This window comes from Callorhinus ursinus, unplaced genomic scaffold (assembly GCF_003265705.2).
Source record: "Callorhinus ursinus isolate GAN/ISIS: 27379988/994484 unplaced genomic scaffold, GSC_fseal_2.0 scaffold3356, whole genome shotgun sequence".
NCBI classification, from domain to species: domain Eukaryota; kingdom Metazoa; phylum Chordata; class Mammalia; order Carnivora; family Otariidae; genus Callorhinus; species Callorhinus ursinus.
The window spans coordinates 1-5,554 of NW_027400410.1; the positions used below are offsets into that span (position 1 = coordinate 1).

The 5,554-nt window shown below is 47.2% G+C and overlaps 1 long non-coding RNA gene across 1 annotated transcript; it reads right to left on the reverse strand.

Moving 5' to 3' along the window:
- Positions 1-1,224: 1,224 nt before the first annotated feature.
- On the reverse strand, positions 1,225-2,749 carry LOC112818148 (uncharacterized). Its single transcript, XR_003206533.2, has 4 exons — positions 2,678-2,749; positions 2,531-2,598; positions 2,313-2,407; positions 1,225-1,291 (listed from the first exon to the last, which is right to left on the reverse strand). It is a non-coding gene; the product is annotated as an uncharacterized lncRNA (long non-coding RNA).
- Positions 2,750-5,554: the final 2,805 nt, after the last annotated feature.

Here is a 5,554-nt window from a genome sequence, read left to right on the forward strand (position 1 = left end):
GACAACTAAAGAATCTCCTTCTGTATACTGAGCACAGACAGAATGAGTGGCAATGGGAAGCCCAGTGTCCAAGATGGACGATCAGCACATCGTGGGTCCAACTGCTGCCCACTAGCCCCCGCCTGATCCCGGTCCAATTCCCGCAATACAAAGGAGACTTCTACTATCCCATGTGTGTCCATGGCCACAGACACTGCTCAGGAGACAGGAATTTCTGCAGTTCAGCAGTGGACCTGGAAAAGTGCTGAGAGGTGCATGATCCCTATGAATTAGTGAGACCCAGCTCTGTGGAACTGCGTCACCGACATTCCGATGCTCCTTAGCTCAGGCACACAGCAAATGCATCGTCCTTGGTGCCAAGAACCACTGAAGGGCCGATTCTGCATCCCTGGATGCAAACCAATGTTTCTGGATAGCAGGTGTGACCCTCCCAGGATGGATCAGGAGAGACGCTATCAGTTGGCACTGCCACCAAACCGAATCAGAACCCGCTCACAGGAGCACAGCTGAAACATGTGTGAGGTGTGGGCCCTGCAAGGAGTCACTGGGATTCCCTCTTGACAGCTGTGGTCTGGGGGTATTTTCTACCACACACCTGGCACCTGGCACCTGGCAGAGTTCACCTTCATCTCACCCAGGGTGCAACTGGAGGGTTTCTGGCTCATGTCTTTACCCAAACAGATGGAACGCACATGAGTTCGCAGCTCACCTACTCCAACAACACTCACAGCTGCCCAAAGCACATGGTACAGAGTGTGAGGCAGGGAATGGCTTTTCCCGCTGCCAGCTGTGAGGATTACCACAGACATTCTCCCAGGTCAGTCTCCTGACCCAAAATCCAACACCACTACTGCTCCTGTGAGAAAGCAAACTGCAAGGAGGCAGCGGGAATGGCTGACTTCAGTGTGGAGTGAGATGCTGCCCTCCTCCAGGGGTTTACACACACACACACACACACACACACACACACACACAAAATTTGGGGTGAGCATCCTGCCATCATTTGCCTCTAAGCATCTACAACTTCGGGTGGAAGCACTTAAGCTTAGGATCTCTAATGGGGAAGCCTGGAGGCTCCTGGGTAAACAGCTTGCATTCTGAAAGGGGAAGGATGCCTCAGATAGATCACAGAACGCACCCAACAGCCACAAGGCCAGGACAGGGTGCTGTCCCTACAGGAGTAACTTCCAGAAACAGGCACAACTGAAAACGCCTGTAGCATTTACTGTAGCCATGTCCGGGTCCTTTTTCGGGCTGGTGCTGCTGTTCATCTTGGGAACCGGTCTAGATTCTGGATGGGACACAGGATGGAGGTTTATTGTGGTTTGCATACCCTCCGTGCCTTCCTCCTCCATCTTACACTCTTTCCCACACTCGGGTCCCTGATCTGAAGAGAGGGTTTCCCCACATGACTCAAGCGACTTCTTTGCTAAGAGAGATAGCAGTCACCTGACTCTTGCAGGAGACACTCGAGGACCCTGGTTGCAGTGTTTCCATAAGTAATCAATCAACAGTGGACAGATTGGGGTACAACTGGCTGGAAATTAATACTGAAATTGGGGTGCTCAATACAAATCCAAAAAAATCACTTTTTTCATAGATTAAAAATCTAAGTGAGAATAGCCTTGAGTGGGTGATATCAACAAACCCGCAACATGAACGGCATGCATTCTTACCTCAAGCCGCCAGTTAATGGTGCAATCTTTCAGTCTCTAGATGAGGCCTAGCAAGTGTGACTGGCTATTACGTAAATATTGAAGAGAAGAATTGGAGTAGACTAATCGTACAGTCAGGAGCAAAGAAAAAAACAGGCGGATTGAGAAGTAAAGCTGTGGCATTATAGCGATAATATTAGAGGAGAAAAATGCACGAATTTCAGTGATGAATATAGTACTGTAGATTACAAATAAAACAAAAATAAAAGAATCTCCATAAGGGGTAAATGTCATTTTTCTCAAACAGTCTTAATTTTTTCTTTCAAATCTCTTCACCATTGCGTCAAGGTGGGAAGGGAGCTCAGGCTCACAACTCCTCCAGGCTCAGCTCTTCAGTAGGGGGATGGTGGAGGGGGTGGGGGGGTTCTGCAGTCAGGGGAAGGGTGTTAGCTCCACCTGTCACAGGGACAGGTGCCCTGCTGCCTGTAGGCACCTGAGGAAAGCACCCTCCCGTCACGCCTTCAGACAACCTGCTGTACTTAGGCAGTGCCTGTGATTCTCTCTAGGACACACAACGATTACCCACAAGAACGGGGAGAACATCAAGTGCTTTCCCAGCAGAAATCAGGCTGCTGCATTTCACAGCGTGCTCCCTACCTCTCTGCACACGGTTCCATATCTCGGATCTTCCCGGCATCGGTTCCTGCTTCATGGATCCCTCAGGAGGCGTGTCTCTCCTCATCATGTGCAGTCTTGAATACAGAAAAAGAATGGACATCTATAAGAATTACAACACCATGTCTTCTACCAGACACTAAACAGCTTAGCCTTGACCCCTCAAGACACCCATAAAAAGGCATGTCAAACTCGCACACCTGTGTTTCATGTAGGTGTTCTCCCTGCTCTGCTGCACTATCTTCCTCTGCCAAAACCGAGCCTTAACCTGGGGGAGGAAAACACATCCACCCTCAGTTGTGCCGGACTGTGCCCCAAACGAAGAGGAGGAAAAAGAAAACACTTACCCAATTATCTAGAGCACTTCTCTCCTTAGCTGCGACCTGAAAAATTCAATTCACCAAGAGCCCATGTTCAGGGATCTAAGGGCCACTTCCATCACCTGCAGGAGGCACGAACGGGCCAGTATGTTGGGGCAGAACTCAGGTTACCTTGTGTTTGAAGGTGAGCTCTGCCTTCTGCAACAGATCTTGCATTTTCCAATTTCTTGTCTGTGAGTTATAAATGCTTTTGTCAGATAAATCCCAATATTGGCTGTGATTTTAGTTTTTTTTTTAAATATTTTATTTATTTATTTGACAGAGAGAGACACAGTGAGAGAAGGAACACAAGCAGAGGGAGTGGGAGAGGGAGAAGCAGGCTTCCCGCAGAGCAGGAGCCCGATGCAGGGCTTGATCCCAGGACCCTGGGACCATGACCTGAGCCGAAGGCAGATGCTTAACTACAGCCACCCAGGCACCCCTTGGGTGTGATTTTAAATCACCTGCCCATGTGGCCATCCTCCTCTGATCTGTCCCCTCATACGATTTATCCTGACACAGGAAACACTTGCACATGATAACAAATGTACAGTAGGATCAAAGCTATCGTTACATCCTATCCTTACTCATTTTTCCACACCTGCAGGGTTCAGAGTTGACATAATTTCCTTACCTGATATCAATCTTTCCCTGATTTATCACATGACAAGGAGCTTTTACCATGAAGCTCTATTGTCCTTTAACTTCTGTGCTCGCCATGGTTCCCAGGGTTGCAAAGACTGCGCCATCAGATGGCACTACCGGGTTCATGGGCAGGATTCATCCTACGACAATCTGCTTTCCTCAAGATTAGGACCACTGACACCACCACTGGGGGGTGGAATGGCGTGGCGGGATTTTCCACAGAGTCAGGCCATCGCTGGGGATCAGGACATGTTTAGTAACATAATTGTTTTGTTATTTCTAAAACTTTTCTCTTTGTGTCTGTTAATTCTCTCTGGATATGGCCTCTGAATTTTTGTTTATATTACTTGTTAATTGAGTCTAAACCATGTACAAAGATTAAAAATACGAAGTGAACAGGGATTTCAGGAGCCGCTAATATTTAGTGTCTGAACTCACTTATAATTGTCTATTTCTTCGGTAACCAGTTTCAAATTTTCCTCAGCAGCTGCCAGTTGACTCTTCTGTGCCTTTAGTTCACAGTGTGTATTTTCCAGCTTCCTACGATGGGAAAGGTATATACAAAGTCCGGTAGCCAAGGTCCTGAATTTCTGCCGCTTTTCTTCCCAACACACCTGATGGCCTAGATTCAAATGACCCCCATAAATGCACAGACTGACAACACAATGAGGGAAACAAACGGAAGGCCCCATTCAGTGTTAAAGAAAAATCAAACTCTGGAAGCTGCCAAGTCTCTGGCAATCAGATTGTCTTTATACTTCTCTACTTCATTTCATTCATCATCAAACCCCCAAATAACATTGCACTTTGTGCAATCTCAGAGTTGGTCTTTTGTCTGAGACGGTGAGAGTTCCTTTCAGGTCAAAGCGAAAAACCATGCTTGACCAATTATACCCATTAGGAGAAGCAGGGGACGATCCTTAGTCTTACACCTACATGGGGAACCGTGATCCTCAGACCAAGGCTGACAATCAACCTGAAAGGAAGGCTTCCAGAATATTGCTTCATTGGCATGGCAAATCACTCCCAGACATTTCTCGGATCTAGAAGTACAACCCCGCCGCCTCCTTCGAAGATCCTGGAGGAGGTAAAGGCCAGTCGTAGTGCCGGGAATATGTCCTGATGTATAAAACTCTGTGAACTGTTACATAGTCAGGGTGTTATCTCCACGAAACAGATTTCAGAGGTAAAACTATCAACTGCATGGAGTCAACCGACTTTAACAAGACTGAGTTCACTGATCGTGCAAGCAGCTTAGGAGGATGCTTAGAAAGGCTGGTTTGCTGTGCTGCCCTCAGACAATTTTGTTCATGGTGTTGGTTTACCACTTTCAATGGGACACCGGATTTACTCAAGAACAAATGCAAAAAGACCCTTAGAAACTGAGTCAAAAGCTCTACACAGAGAAAGACACATGTATTTGCTTCTGGTCTCTCAGGCAATTCTTCAGCAAATGCCTTCTGGAGCGGCTGTGATGGAGTGGTTCAGGTGCAAGGTGTAGAAGACAGAAAGATAGTCAGGACACTGTACCTCTGCCCAAAAGAACTTACCAATGAACAGAACCAAGATGCCAATGACACAGAGCAGCCCACACCCCCAATGTGGGATGGAATAACACAAAGCTGAGTCTCTAGGGAAGACCAGGAACAATTTTGCTTTTCCACGTGAATGAGGGACTCTAATGCCCTGATCTCCTCCCGAGAAAATAAAGGAAACACTGGACAAAAGAGCCAACTCTTATGAATGAATGCACCCAATTTCTAAAGAGCACATGAAGAAACATGAGAACCACATGGAGAAGAAGGAAGCTTAGGAGAAAGGCAGCCTGACATTGCGAGCCGTCTCCCCAGGACACATCAACACATTCTGGAAGAAGCAAGTGAAATATAAAGAAGCTGAACAACTTTATGGGCATGGAATTAGAAGGAAACGAATGAATTTCAGGGTCAACCAGCAAAGGTGAGCACTAGTGAAACCGCGGGCTTTGGCTAGGACCCTAGAGAGTTACACCTAAAAAAATCAGGTGGATGGGAAATACCCTGGCCTTCTTAGGGACTGGGCTACAGTGAGGGATGTCAGTTTTACACTGGATGAAGGGATCCCGGACTGCTGGAGCCCCAAACCACTTTCCACAAAGAAACTCCCAGTGTTTGCGCAGCAAGACAATTCCATGTTTCTATCCACATTATTGACCCAAGTCTCGTACTGAACCAAAAGTGA